Source organism: Caretta caretta, chromosome 11 (assembly GCF_965140235.1).
Source record: "Caretta caretta isolate rCarCar2 chromosome 11, rCarCar1.hap1, whole genome shotgun sequence".
Taxonomy (NCBI): Eukaryota; Metazoa; Chordata; order Testudines; family Cheloniidae; genus Caretta; species Caretta caretta.
The window spans coordinates 43,290,356-43,306,659 of record NC_134216.1 but is presented as its reverse complement, the minus strand read 5'-3'; the positions used below and the strand labels follow the sequence as shown (position 1 = coordinate 43,306,659).

At 41.1% G+C, this 16,304-nt stretch overlaps 1 long non-coding RNA gene across 1 annotated transcript; it reads left to right on the top strand.

The window, feature by feature from the left end:
* Window positions 1-9,944: 9,944 nt before the first annotated feature.
* LOC142068454 (uncharacterized) lies at window positions 9,945-15,743 on the top strand. The gene is made up of 3 exons (XR_012664281.1): window positions 9,945-10,493; window positions 12,468-12,543; window positions 15,541-15,743. It is a non-coding gene; the product is annotated as an uncharacterized LOC142068454 (long non-coding RNA).
* Window positions 15,744-16,304: the final 561 nt, after the last annotated feature.

Below are 16,304 nucleotides of genomic sequence, written 5' to 3'. Positions count from 1 at the left end.
CAAGTGTAAGTAGCAGTTTGTACTCATAAAACACATGCTTCTGTTATCATGGCAACCTTTGTCCTTTTATGCAAATGGCAGATTACATTTAAGCACCCAAGAGGGTAACTATGGATCAGTGGTGGGCAACTTGCGGCCTGCGGGCCGCATGTGGCCCATCAGGGTAATCTGACTGCGGGCTGCGAGACATTTTGCTGACGTTGACCATCCACAGGCACCGCCCCCCACAGCTCCCAGTGGCCACGGTTCTCTGTTCCCAGCCAACAGGAGCTGTGGGAAGTGCCGCCTGCAGGCATAGGGGCCACAGGGATGTGCTGGCTGCCGCTTCCCACAGCTCCCATTGGCCGGGAACAGAGAACCGCAGTCACTGGGAGCTGCAGGGAGCGGTGCCTGCGGATGGTCAACATCAACAAAATGTCTCGCGGCCTGCAATCAGATTACCCTGATGGGCTGCAGATTGTCCACCACTGCTATGGATAGTACTGGTAAAAGAAAAGACACTGGTCTAATAAGTAAAATACAAGTGTTTGTTTAAAAAAAGCTAAAGCTGTTTGGAAGTAGATTTAATTCCTATAATAATTATTCATGTTTTACTTAGATTTTCACATTGTTTTTCAATAAAAATAAAAAGTTCTGGCAACTGCCGTAACTGACTATATGCATGCTACCTCTGAAATACAGTGCGAAGCATCTTCTGAGAGAAATACAGGGCTCCGTGTTCAAACCTTGACGTCTTTAACAGAACATCTGGATCCACAATGGACCGTCAATAGTGATGAGTTGTGTTCCATGACAGTATGAAAGTGAGGTTTTGAGGTGGGGCAGAGCATTTGCAGGGCTTAGAAACCTCAGAGACTATAATAGATCCTGGGCAATAGCAGTGACTGAACAACAGCTCAAGATGTGGACAAGAAAGATTTCTTTGCCTAGCCTTAGCAGACATCTTCTGTACAAATCCCCTTGACTTGGGCTTTGCTTAAGAAGAAGGGATTTGAGCTTTCAATGCTCTTTTTTTAAAAAAGTAATAGTGCAAACAAGTGCAATTGTATCCCCATTAAGTGTGCCCTCGTTAGTTTTAGGCACAATGTGCTGGTGAATCTCTGAGTATTTAGCCCACTCTAACTGGAAAAGAGTAGCTTTAAAATATAGCAATTTCCATTAAGCTTACAAGTTATTTAATTTTTTGTTTACTGTGTATTATGGGGCTTGTTTCTGTTTGGAAAATATGCAACAGGTGAACATATTTTTAGCTTCACTACAAGCAGTGTGTGCTTATCCTCAGGAGTCCTTGGCTTGAGTGTAAGGCCTTGGATTGGTGCCAGCAGGAGCTGTATTTAATAGACAAGGTAGAATTCTTGGTTTAAGAAATGTAAAACCACCACAGAAAATGACAGATCTCTTTGCCCTTAACATAGAAAAAAGCATTTTCTCCCTAAATCTGCAAAAGTGGGGAAGGTTTAAAGCATTAAGTTATGCAAATCTAACAGATTTAGATGGGATTTGGAAATGTTACCTCCGCTGCCTATAAACAATGGGCCAAATTCTGCTCTCATTTACACTGCAGTTATCCCCCTGAAATAAATGAGGTTTCCATTCTGGTATAACTGGGAGCAGTATTCACAGAGTTGCCTCAGTTTAATTTAGAGCAGATTTTGCTCCAATAAACCTATTAAAATACTTTGTTCTCGTTGTACCCCTGTATGCTGATAAAAGGTGTTGTCGTACAGCAGGTGATTATATTGAGGTGAACTGTAACTGACTCATATCAAAAAGAGAGATGTCGATCATGAGCTCTATAATTAGTGAATTACATTCTCTATGGGAGTATCATGCTTCCAATGAAGGGAGCTGTAGCTCACGAAAGCTCATGCTCAAATAAACTGGTTAGTCTCTAAGGTGCCACAGGTACTCCTTTTCTTTTATCAGAAAGTAGTTATCAGGCGCTCGTGTCCTTGGTGGTAGTTTCTGTCAGTACACTGTTCATGACTCTAGGAAGTGCTTACACTTTTAAACCAATAGGAATTTTGTGAACAATTTCCCATTGCTACTACAACCGTGAGGCCAGAATCCATAAACTTTTCTGTCACACAGGAACAAAGTGCTGACTTGAACAGGGAGGCTGGGACTAGGAATGGGGTATTGAGAGAGGGTCATTAATAGTCCTATTGAGTGGTTGTGGTCACAGTTTACCTTCACAGGATTAATAAAATGGGTGGTCTTTGTGCTTCTTTATTATTGGAGGGTTTTAATTTTGCATAGCACATATTTATGAATCAAAAATGGTATAGCTTTTAGCCTTTAAGCTGAAAGTATTTCATTGTGCTTTTCAAAGTAGCTATAAAACATAAGAAGGGCTTAGGGGGAGAAGACTGTGCTCCCACAGTAAATCAAAAGTGAACAGACAAAGGTCAAAATACCAAAAGCCACAAGAACATTAACACTTAGGATATAAAGATTTCCTCAGAAACTAATGCTTGTTCTTGCTTTAGATAAAGCAGACACCTTATCTTTGTGAGTTTACAAAATGGAGCCAAACTATACAAGTAACCACTTTAACTAAACCAAGGCCTGGATCTTTTAGCAGTCTGCAGTCATTAAAGCTCTCAGAAAGTCTCCCAGGAGCCAATATGCTTGCTTAAGTATATGCTGTAAAAGGTCCCTGAGATTTACAAGGAACTGCTCCATGCTAAACTAGGCACCATCTGATAAACAAGCAATTTTAGCTGCAGGCTAAATGATGCTCTTTGAGGCTTTGATTTACAATGCTGCAGATGATATATTTGTAGTTCTAGGATAAGTTCTGTTGTGGACCTGCTGTGATTACTCATCCATGAGCCAAAGTCAGGGGCTCAGATCTTCAACTAGGAGGTCAGAAAATTGCCAGTGGAGCAAGAAATGTTTGATATGGCTTATTTAGATGCAAAACATATAAAAAGCTTAAATTAAGCAAACAGTTGTGAATACGTGCGCTTTCTAGGGACCCAAGGTACTTTGTAAGCTTGATTTTAGACTATTTTAAGTCCAAAATATATGAAAATAAGTCCCAAATTGACTTTGTTGGCTAATTTTACTTTCATTAGATTATATTTTGAAAAGCTGCATCTACTTGGTTTATTATTATTGACATCTAAAAATAGGAAATACTCACTTGGAATTTAAATCAGTTTGGAAGTAAATAAAGCAAACTATATCATATATTTAAGAATCTTAGATCAGAAACTCTGAAAGCCTTGGGGAAAAAAGTGAAAACAGAATCCAGCACTCTGGAATTGCTTTGCTTTCATAATTCTTTCAGGCAGGTCAAGACGTGTGGGTCCCATCCTGCAAGCAGTGAAGTACATCCAGCAAAGTGGTGAGTGCTCTTAACTGTTCCTGAAGTCAGCGATTTTCTAGATATGCTAGTGACTTCCTTATCAGGAGCACATGATTAATGGATTAGAGAATATGTGATTAAAATTTGCCACTACAAAGCCTTAGACTTATCCAAAAATACTATCACACAGATTATGCCTTGTCTGTTTGACCAGCAAAAATCTATAGCACTCCCTTTCTGCTTTTCAAATACAGCCCTACTTGCTTTATTTCACTTCTGAAACGCAAACCAGTCAACCAAGCTGACTTATTCATCACTAGAGCTGGTTGGGAAATGTACTTTATTTTCCATGACAAATGGAGACAAAAACAGTTCATATTCACCTAGTTTTTTCACAGAAATTTTCAGAAACGCTGAAAACTTGATTTTTTTCATTTTTCAAAATATAATTTTTATTTTTATGGTTGTTGAAAGAATTTATGGGGTTTCAACAAGAACCCAAACACTTTCTGCATAAATTGACATTTTCACACCAAAATTTCAGTTCTGTTAGAGAACTTTTTGGCCAGTTTTACTTGCCATTTTTGGACGATTTAGCTTATTAAGGACTCAGTTTTGTGAAATGCTTCATGTCCTTAACTCCCATGGGCTTCTTCAAGGAAGCGTGGGTGAAACTGAATTCAGATTTCAGTTTATGAATTCAGCATATCTGCTTTCATGGGAGGCAGCATGATCTAGAGTAACAAGCATATGACTGGAAGTAAGGAAGTCCTGAGTTCTAATTGAAGCTCTTACAATGACTTGCAATGCGACCTTGAGCAAGTCATTTAACCATCTGTAAAATGGCAGCTAGAAGTATTTAACTTCCTGGAGTGTTGAAAATATAAATGAATGACATTTTAAGTGAGCAGACAACGGGCCAGATCCTCAGTTGATTTAAACTGACTTCAACGGAGCTATGTTAATTTATACCAGCTTGGGATCTGGCCCATAGTTTGTAAAATGCTGTGTTGTAGCAGTCATGCCAATAGCAGATTGCTGTAGTTAAGGTTGGAAAACACTAGCATTAACCTCCTTTTCATATCTTTAACTAATATTCCACAGGATCAAATTAATATAAATTACACTTTCCTTGGAATGCAGCTAACTCCTAGCATGTGGAGCTGAAAACCAACTGATCTGCCTAAATGCCAGGTTCTGGACAGGCCAGCTACACTTAAACTCTGCCCCAATATATTGCTTTCTCTATCTTGTATATATTAACTTGCAATGTGTGTGTGTGTATATATACACACACACACACAATTAAGTCCTTTCACCACACTCTTTAATGGAAGTTGTAATTCATTTTTGTCACATATACAGTACTGGCTAGATAATGCAAACCACCTCTGGGAGAATTATATTCCATGAAGCTCACTATTAATGTTCTAACAGCTACAGTAAAATGATTTTTAATAGAATCAAACCAGGCATTGTGTATTGGCACCAATTCTGAGGCACTTCCAATGTCAAGGTCCCAAGGGACTTATTCTTCTCTTGATGCACTTGTATAATTCCCTGTAATGTGAAAGAGATTTACAAATGTTCTGCAAGAGGAAGGTATATATACATGCTGGCTACGGTAACAGGCTTTAATTAGCAATGTGTTGCATCAGTTAAAAGGAACTTGCTCTTTGAAAAACCTTTGAACTTGCCCTTTGAAGAAGTGCATAAGAGCAACACGGACACCTAGGAGGTTTATTCACTTGGGGCTCTTCTTTCTGTCTCAAACCATGACATGAAATAATATAATTTCTTTAAATGACAAAGATATCAGGCTTGAATGTCTCAAAAGTTGATGATATACACAATATATTTATATTTTTGGAAAAAAACTTTTTGAATAGTATTTTGCTAAAAGGGCTGATGCATAGTGTCTGTCCAAGTACTATTTCTAACAGTACATCTCATTTGCATGTCCTTACAACAAAAATCTATTTATTAGAACTCAGTGTGGAGAACCCTCTAAAAGTGAATTTTTCACATGCTGCTAACTCAGAAATACTTTTTCTTTTTTACGGTACACCATTAGTTTCAAACTGGTAAATTATTTGTGTTTGCTACATATGTCTTTGTGGAGCCAATGTAACTTTTTACAGAAATTGTTTATGGAACACAGTATGACTCTGTATGGGGACAAGTTTACTAAAGGATAGTTACTCAGGCTTGACCTTCCGCCTTAGACATGATAAAATTTTCAAAAACTTAAATGCATGTGCTCCAACTCTGAGAGAAAACGCCAAGAAGAGTGGGGCTCGGACTTTTGTTAAGGATCTGGCTGCCCAAACGGGATTTTCAAAAGTGCTCAGAGGCCCCCAGATACTCAGCTGGGTACTTCATGACTTTGTCATGTCAGTGGCACAACTGAGCCAGCAAGCACAGATTAAGCCACTCAGGCACCAGCCTTGCCTTGATGTGGACATGGAAACAGTGAGACATGTATGCAATATTAGGGTTAAACATGGAGGTTGCATCTTTATTAAAACCCTTAACCAATAGGAACCATTTCCCTCAACTACCTGGCAGGGCTTTTCCGGTGCAGATTTCAATTAGAAACCAATAGCTCTGGGTTCTGCAAACCTGAAGGCAACTATATGGGCAATGCTCCCTCTACACCCTCAAGCCTGCCCAGGGACCCTGGCTGGAAAGCAAAGTCCCAGCCCATTCCCCTTTTCCACACAGGAGACAGGAGAGATGAAATGAGATGAGCCATGTGCTCCACAAGACAGGGAGGCAAATCTCTCACCCTGCAATGTTGTGCTCTTGGCCATGTCCAAGCAGTCCACTGAGGTGCAGGGACCTCGCCTTGTACCATTTTTAAACCCATCAACTGCATTGAAACCCACTTAAGTTGTGACAATGTAATTTAAATCCTCCAAACTGGACCCCCAGAGTGTTGGATGGAAGGTTAAAAAAAAGTCATCCAGAAGTTTGCCAGATTCACCATCTGGGAACATTGTTTGGGTCTAGAAGGAAAGTCTGGTGATCCTCCTAGCTCCCAGAATTGTAAGACATCTGGCTCATTAGGTAAGGCTGGGGCTGGTGACTTGCCAGCAGAAAGCAAAAGAGCTCAAAATGGCCAATCCCAGCAATAAACACAGGCAGAATTCACCCCCCTCAACCTCTCCTGGCAGGCAAGAGCCAATCAGCCAGTCCCTCATTGTGCCACTGTCTGAGGGCAGCAGCAGCAGTAGGCAAGTCAAGCTCTGTTACCTTGGGCTAGCCTGCCACCTGAGGTGGGAAAGGAACCAAAAAGGAGCAGCACCCTCCTCCTGCCCTATTCACACACACTGTGGAAGGGTGGGGGGGAGTAAGAGAGCAAATGTAGTATTGCCCCAACCACTCCTGCTTGGTGATCTTCATGTCCCCCTCCTGCCTTCCCACACACATGAGGGGACAGCCCTTTGCCTCCGAACCCATCAAAGTCACACCCCAGTGAGCAAGGTGAGCATTGGTTGCTCTACACATCACAGACCCGGAAACACAGTGCCAAACGTTAAAAAACCCAAGGCACAGCAGGGATATGGGTGACACACATGCACATATATTGGCAAGAGCAATCGGGTAGGACCAGAGTAGTAGCAAGTGGGCTTCCAGGCTCTGGAACCCCAAGAAGCATATTTGATTTGGAAACACCAAAATATTCCCACTATGGGAACATTTTGGTGTTTCCAAAACAAAATATTATGGAATTTCACTTCCATAAACAATTTCAAGGTTTAGGATTTTTGTCCCGATTGGGGATTAGAATTTTTCCTGGAAGTGAAAATCAGTTTGGCTACAGCACTAGCTACACCCTTTCCGTCTGAGTCAGCCACCACCATGTCTAGCACACTGCCCACTGCATCCTTTTAATGGACCAGAGGGATCACCATTGGCATCAGCCAATCAGCTGCCTCTGCCTAGCTGGCTACTTCAGTGATAGGGTGAGGCGTGCAACTGAGTAGCTAATCTTCCCAAAGAACAAGGATGACTTAATAGAGATAATGGAGGAAACTCTATTAGACTGCCTACTTTTCATCACTGCTAGGCATAGAGGATGGGACTCTGTGCACCTGACAGCTCTTAGGCTAGAGTATATTGCCAACAGGAAACACGCACACTCCATGAATGTGATGTATTTGTATGTGACTAAATTGCTGTTTACAATTGTGTCTAGGTTTTCCTGGATCCTACTATGACTTCTATATTTTAAGCAAATGATGCCTGCCTGCGCTGAGCAAGTGTGCAGCCGTTACACTGGGTTTCATCCTTGGCACACAAAGATGAATGTAAGATATGCATTGCCACTGCACAGATGTCAGCAGTGAAGGGGTTAAGCTGTAACCTGTATCAGTTATTGCCTCAGACTGTGCTCACAGCCCTTCAAAAGTCCCCAGATGCCAGTTTATTACATCAGTAATCCCTGCTAATGAATTCATATATTGGGTACTCTGTAGTAATGTCTCATCCATTCAATCCCAGATGTACTGACTGGTCTTTGCTCTGCATTATTTGCCTATAGTAGGCTGAAAGAAGCACGTTTCACTCCTGCTCTGATGCAACTATTTCTGAGGCTCTTGTTTCCTATGGAGCCTGGATCCTAAGGATATTGGGTTATCTTGCCCTTGGGACCCAGATTGAGCAGGTAGGGACAGCTGAATCTGAATTCTCATTAAAATGATTATGCCCCAAATCTGAATTTTGCCAGATTCTGAATGGTGGGACCTTTCCACACCCTTTGCAAGGCCTTTCATCTTGCAAAATAAAATAAATTAGTAAATCTCCATTCCAATTGCAGAAGATCAAATCCAGGCAGCTCGGAAAAATGTGGAAATATGCAAAGTAAACAGATTGTTTCTGACAGTAACAATATTGCAATTGCAAAAAGCATCATCAGATTGCAACATACACATACTAAGCTTTGAGAACAGCAAAATTCACAGTGACTTGAATGTCTACACAGCAGTTTTACAACTCCACAGCCTGAGCCAAAGTCAGCTGACTTGAGCCAGCCAACCCAGGCCAGCTACAGGTATTTAATTGCAGTGTAAGTGGGGTTTTGTTTGGGGTTTTTTTTTGGGGGGGGGGGGGGGGGGAGAAGGAAGGGGGTTAAATGAAGAACTTACATTTGGGTTGTTCTTAGTTTTTGAAAAAGTATTTATATCTTTCTTCTTTCATGTAGGTACATGAAAATGCAGTGTTTCAATAAATAGGATGGAGGCACCAGCTTAATAAAGTAAATGAATATGCCATACAGCCAAAACCAAACATGGCTGGACACCCAGATCATATTCCTCTAGTACTGTATCGCTGAAATTGTTGGTGAACGAGTCTGTCAAACAAAAGAGACAGCCTACAAGTATCACAGCACCCATTTCTTTGTAGATATGTGGGAAAGCAGTTGTCAGAGTGCATAGTGTGCAAGAAATGTTCTTTGGCTCGGTCACCGAAAATATTGGTCAGTGATGGGAACTTCCCAAAATACATTGTCAGCTCTTTTCCCTCTTCTCTGTCACCTTCATGGATGGAGATCACTGTATAGTTTTCAAATAATGGCAATTTAAATATTATTTTATCATTCCTGGACCTGAAAAGTGAAAGTTGCACAATCAAATATACGCTGTAATGAGGTTTTGTTGGTTAGCTACGGGAACACTTTTAAAAAGGAGCCATTTAAAAGCCTTCTAATGAGAAAAAGTACATACTCATTTTATTTAGAACACCTGGGGTGAAATTCTCACCTCTACCATGGTGCCTTTACCCTGACAAAAGGGGCCAGCACCGTGTAATACGGCTCTAAAAGCCCCAGGATCAGCTGCAGAGAATTCCCTCGGGGCCAGCACTGCAGATACAATCATTATGGATGTTCGGTTCTAATTATGGTCTCAGGACAATATTACGAAAGAGAAAAACATCCAGTTGCCCTTCACTGTACAGTCTAGCAATGTTTCTCAAACTCTTTGTGCTAGTGACCCCATTTAGACATAAAAAAAAATCATGACCCCCATTAAAAAAATTGCAACCTCCTACCTTCAGGGCCTCAGAGCTTCAACCCCACTCAGGCAGGGAGCTTCAGCCCCGCTGGGCATGGGGCACAGGGCTCCAGGTTTCAGCCCCACTCGGGGGATGGGGCTCTGGGCTTCAGCCGCACTGGGGTTCCTGGCTGTGGCTTTTTGCGATGCACAGTTTGAGAACTGCTGGTCTGTAGTGGCTCAACAATAGGACAGCATCCACTGGAACAGTTAAGGAGAGTCCAGATGTAAGGGGAGGAACTGGGAGGGCCAAGAATACTCTGAAATGTGAGGAGATTAAAAATGGTATGGTAGATACCTACTAACTCCAGGGTTGGATTATTTGCAATCCTGATTTCCAAGAGTGGCAAACTCCTCCTTCTGTTAGCTAAAGGAAAGCAGAAAACAAGTTGGGCTTTTGCAGGAAATAAATTGCCAAGCTGGTAATTGTGACTGACAGTATAATAGTCTGGACCAGTGGGTTTCTCTCTCTCACACACACTTTTTTTTTCCCGGTATTGTCAATGTAAATAAAACAGTTGTTAGCAGAATGAGATTAAAAACACAGTTTCCCTAAACAGATAGCAGCTGTTACACCTAACCCTGTGACTTGAACATAGTTTTTTTCCTGTATACATGAGCCAAATAGCCCCATTTTCAGTACTAAGACCCAGCATGGGTACTTCTACTCAGGCTTCACCAAACTCCGGCCAGAAGAATGTGTTTATATCAAGTTGTTAAAATGCCAGGTGTTCTGTGTTTGATCCCTCTGCCCCTGCTGGGTGAATTAGTAATAAGCAAATCAATCCAGAGCACTTCACCCCCAACACTCCCAGTTTTCACTCAGCACAAGCCAAACACATTTTTTTTCTGTTAAGACTTCAAATAGTTTAGTTGACTTCTTTAAGAAGTTCAATATTCATAAGCCTCTGTACTTCCTAGTTGTAGCCAGGAGTGGGAGTGCCAAAATATTGCAAGACAACATGAAATTTTCAACAAAGGGACCCTATTCTGTGAGGCATTGAGCATCTGTCTTCACTGGGCTCTGAAGACACTCAGTCCCTTCTTGGAGCTAGGCATTCAGCATCTTACAGGACCAAGTTGGATGAGATGAAGGAATTTAAACAGCACTCTCCCAGCTTGAGGTGAGCTCCCTAACCACTAGACTAATTCTCTGTCTCTATCCCTATTAATATGGAATGTGGAACAGCTTTAAAAAAGGAGCTTGAGAAAGTCACATCAGACTAGCCTGGTAGTTAGGGCACTCACCTGAGAACTGGGGAACCCCTGTTCACATACCTTCTCCTCCCAATGGGGGATGCAGGGGGCTGACTGAACAGAGATCTCCCACATCCTAGATGAGTAACCTAACTCCTGGGCAAAAGTTTATGTGGAGTTAGTCAGGCATGCTCTGAGTATGCCTATAGGATTAGGTCCTACAGGTATTCCTCTGCCTATCTTCCATTTTCTGGCTTGAGGATTGCACTGGGGCTTAGGCAGGAAATAGACACCTGGAGACTTGCCCGAGGCACCAGCATCAGAGCAGAAAATGTAGGTGCCTAGGGAAACTTTACAGAGAAATATAGGCACCCAGTGAGTTTAGGTAGCTACAGGGCTAGGAGGCAGCTAGGCAGGGGTTTTGTAGATCACAGTAGTGCCTTAATCCTTTGTGGATTTGGCCCTAAATCACCAGCAATAATTAGAGGCACAACTGCTTTCCCCCTGTGCTAGCTTGATTGGGATGAGGAAGTCAGCTGTGCTTCTGAATGTCCGTTGGAACAGGCAGAGCTCATTACCCTCCTCAGGGAATGGAAAAGGCTAAATTCCTCTCAGAAGATTAGTGTGTGTGCTCCCAGACAGGAGTATTTATTGGTCTGCCTCCCACCCCCACCCAGTTGGTTATTCATTCATATCAGACCCCTGTTGTCACAGAGACTACTTCTCAAGTCCTTATTCCAGTCAAACTCATTAGAAATTGAGGCTTCAGAATGGGCACTATGTACAGAGTCCCCCTATAACTGGAGAGGGGCTGTCTGGTAAGGGCCTCTGCCTCTCCTTTTCATTCTGGAAGTGGTGACAGAGCATCTCTTCACATCCTCCAATCCTCTCAGGGGTTTGGTCTCCAATCTTTGCTCGGAGCAGCTGGAGGAAGAGTAGGAACCAGTGCTTTCTCCTTAGTACTGCTCCCCCTTCCTCTTCTGTCCTGAGCAGAGAAGGAAGCGGAAGTGATTATTACCTTGTAATGCAGCTTTTAACGCTGTGGGGAAGGTGATAAATTCTACATTCCAAGAGGATTAGCACAGTGAAACCTACATACAATAGTGTAGTCAAGCTTTGCTGCAAGAAGGATTAAAATCCATTGAAACAACTGGGAACTTTGCTATAGGTGGAGGCTTATTGAAAGTGGCTTCCTCTGCATTACCTTATGCTGTGTTGATGAGACTGGTTCCAAAGTATAGGTATGCAAAATACTCTGACTCTTACACAGTATATTTTGTACAAGATGTCTTTAAAATCAATAAACAACCTTTAGAGTGTACAAATAAAATGATGTGTAAATGGAAAATTGCATCATATTTAAGTGCCGATAATTGTAAAAGAAGTACAACTCCATATGTGTCCTGCTGAATAGAGGGGCTTGATTTTTCCTTTCTTTACACCTGTTTTCCATCATCTAACATCTCTGGATTTACTCCTGACTGAGATCTGAGTCTGTCTCTGTGGTCTTGTCTAGGTTGTGCCCCAGCCTCTGATGAAATAGCATCATTGCCAACCAGTGTAGACAAGAAAAGCAGCACTTTGCACGGATGGAGTTTAACATGATTTCAAGCAGGAATTGAGTGAGCGCCACTGCTACAAGCTGCTGCTTTCTTTATCCTCACGTGGGGTTTGCAGTTATGTCAGTAACTGGCTGCTAATTGTTGGTATAGGGAGAAATTCCCAATGTAGATGAGGCCTAAATTTTGTCACATTTTATGTAGTAATGTATCTTAGAAGAGGAAATTTCAAATGTTCTTTATGCAGACAAAAAGCCTTGTTGGTTCTTTTGTTTTGATCCCAACTGGTTTGGGTATTTTGAATATTCAGTCATCTGATTTTTGCTGGTTTCTTATTACTAGTTGACAAAGATGTGAAGAAGGACTCGCTGAGCACTATGAAACTCTCATCTCTGAGTATCTGGGGTTAACTTCTAAGGTAAGTAGTATCCTCTGAATTCTTAATGTTTTGGTGTATTTATATAGTTTCTGTGCTGCAGAAAGAACAAGAAGTCTAATTTGGAGCCATTTTGAAGTTGACGAGTCATGAATGTGTAACCCACATACTTTTTGGGTATGAGGGGGGGAGAGGAGAGGAGAGAAAGAGAGAATGTGTGTTTGTGTTTTAAATGAGTCTGCTCTACAGCCTTAGCTAAGAAGGAGTTGGCTTTTAGCTCATGCAGTGAAGGCTCATGCACTAAGTTCCAGAGGTTCCAGGTTCAATCCTGACAGATGTTACAAATGCACTTAGAATCTTCTTATATTTACTGTTCAGTGATTAAAATATCAGAGTTTCATGGTTGGTGTCTATATACAAAAAAACAAGACCAAACTAAAAAGCACAACCTTGCAAAATAAAACTGATTGCTTTTGTGTTTTCAGTTAAGAACAAGTTCCCATGATCTTTTCAGTGGAGAAAAAATATCAAGGGGGTGGGGAGTTAGAGAGGAGGGAGAGAAATGGGAAGTGATGAGGAGAGAACTGGACTGAAGTTGAAAATGACCTAGCTGAAAGAGTCGGGGTGAGGAATCAGCAGGAAAGAGAAGCTGTTTCTCATTATAAATAGAAAAAGGAATTGATAAATATGCTATGTTTGCCAAAGTTTTGATTTCTTCAGGACTGATCCTAAGATCCTGGTCCCGGAAGGATGGATCTGTGGTTTCTTTTTGCTGTCACTGAAATGATTTGGAGTTTTGCAGTGGAATTTTTAGTGGCCACAAGATTGGGTTCCTGAACCTATTCTATGTAATCTCACTTACTACTGGGACCAGAGAATGTGAGTGTGAGTGAGTGAGGGCTTCTAATGAGATCAGGTCAAAATGTGTCCTTTCCGATAGAAGCTTGCTACAATGGGGGGAAAAAACCCTAGGGCCCTAATGGTGAATGACTTGGTGTAAGTGGGTGATGGGCTTGCACAGGGGCCCAACACTATGAGTTGGCCTTTGTCATTGCATTATCACAATTTTTCTGTTTCTATTTTGAAGGGGAGTAAAGATATTTTGATTTTTGATGTATCAAAAATAGGTCAGTAAATGGCTATTTATAAATAGTTAAACAAAAGGTTTCTCATCAAAATGTAATTTTTTCTCTATAATATTAATCAAAGCATTATTTAAAAACATCCCTCTGAATTTTGTGAAGGATGCTGTAAAAAGTGGATCATCTTATTGTTTTAGATCATTTTCAGCTTGGTCTATTCAAGTCTTTGCTAGAAGTAGGAAAAGAAGGTATACCACCTCTTGAATACTACATGCAGTTTTGGTTGCCCCATCTCATAAAAGACATATTGGAGTTGGAAAAGGCACATAGAGGGAGAACAAAAATGATGAGCGGTATGGAACAGCTTCCATCTGAGAAGAGTTTAAAAAGACAGGGACTGTTCAGCTTAGAAAAGAGATGACTAAGGGGGAGTATGATCGAGGTCTCTAAAATCTGGAATGGTGCAGAGAAAGTGAATAGAGAAGTGTTATTTACCCCTTCACATAACCCAAGAACTAGGGGTCACCCAATGAAATTACTAGGCACCAGGTTAAAACAAACAAAAGGAAGTACTGCTTCACACAACACACAGTCAATCTATGGAACTTGTTGCCATGGGATGTCGTGAAGACCAAAAGTATGATTGTGTGTGTGGGGGAAAAAAAAAGAATTAGATAAGCTCATGGAGGATAGGACCATCAATGGCTATTAGCCAGGATAGTCAGGGATGCAACCCCATGCTCCAGGTGTACCATATGACAAGTTATGAATCACTCAAAATTGCCCAGTTCTGTTCATTTCCTGTGAAGCATCTGGCACTGGGATAGATAGACCATTGATTCTTATTTTCATAAGTTGCATTTATTGGAGATGTGAGGAATATTTGATATTACTAATATCAAAGGCCACAAAGCAGGCGTCCCCAGTGTGGTGCCTGTGGATGCCAAGGCGCCCGCCGGGGAATTTTTGTGTGCCTGCAGGACACCCCGTCGCCGAAACGCCGCCAAGAAGTGTTGCCGTTTCTCTGCGGCATTTCGGCAGTGGGCTGTCAGGCGCCCGCCACAGTATATGCTATATATATAGCAATATGCTATTCCCACAAGAAAGGTTGGGGACCACTGCCATAAAGGAAAGCACCTGATTTATAGATCATCTGATCCAGTAGTAGAGAGGATTATATAGGAGATCATTTCTGATCAGCTCTTTGACTACTGGGACAAGTGGGTAAAGAAAGAAAAATGTTTGAGTCTTCAAAGCCTCATAGCTTATTTAGCAGTTAGAAGTACAGGATCAAGCCCTTAATCTGAATTTGAAAGTATGCTGAAAAGCTTCTGATCTGCTAAGACTTTCAGTTCAGAGTTCTTAGCTTTTTCTGCCACAGTTGGTGACACCATCACCTAGAGGAGAGAGGAAAGATTTCCTTGCAAACCTTACACTCCTTTACTGCCAGCTCCTACTCCAATCAAAGTCAGTGAGAGTTTTGCAATTGCCTTCAGAAATGCATGATTGGACCCTTGGTCACTTTCGTTTATTGTTAACTATTTATATTACTGTATGTATGCACTGTGCCTAGCAGAATGTGGCCTCTAAGTTCTAAAGTAAGAGACATCCTCACTCTGAAGAATTTGCAGCCTCAACAGATGAGGCAATAAGCAGTGGGAGAAAGGAAGTGGTATTACTGTATCTACATTTCATATGTGAGAAGCTGATGTACAGAAATATTAAGTGAAATGCCCAGGGTCCCACAGGAAGTCTGTGGCAGAGTCAGGAATTAAACCCGAATCTCCTGATTTCCAGTCCAGCCCTATAACCACAAGAGTTTGTTTGTTCATCAATTATGCTATAGCAAAGAAAATACAGTACCCTAAATTCAGGACTTAGCCAGTAATTCAGAGCTAAGTCCTGCAGCCCTCATTCACATAAATATTATCATAATCTATCACTTGTATCATGCTAGGTCTACAAGGTGCCTTTACAGACAGATATGAAGTTGAGTTCCAGACCACCAAATGCTACAACTTCAAATGAATGAGACTACTCAATCCTAAATCCTAATGAGATCAGAAGGAACTGATTTTTCAGATATTTGGTTTGAAAATGTATTTGATTGTTTCAATTCACTGCTCAAGAAACAATAATGTACAAATTATATGAAAGGCTAATAGATTATTCAGAAATAAACAATAATCAAGACTTAACACAGTGAAGAGAACTGTCTGCTTACGTGTGAAAACATTTTTCATTTTGTGAACCAAGATACGTTTTAGCTTTTAGAAAACTGCTGGCCAATTACATTTGTTGCTATTCAACATATCTGTTATTGCATGTCTGGTTTATATTACTCTCTTATTTCAGGTTAATGATTTGCTTGTTTACATTTTTAAATATAAAACTTATACACTTTATACCTTGATCAATTTTAAAAATAGGAATGTGCAGTAATGAATCAAGATATCCTCGTGGATTAGCTGTTTTAGTGGAGTAATGATGTGTAGGTTTTGCAGTTACAACAGGATGACTACAAACAGTTTCTGACATGTAAATGCAATGCCATTCAGTATGCTTCCATCGAGTTTTGCAAAAGAGAATTGGTCTATTTGGCTTATCCCACTTTGATTTTCCCAAGAAAATCAATATAATAAAGTAATTCTTTCCTACCATCCCCCTCCATGCTAAGCTCTTCTGAGAACAGTTAGAGGATGTTTTTTCTTCAATTATTTC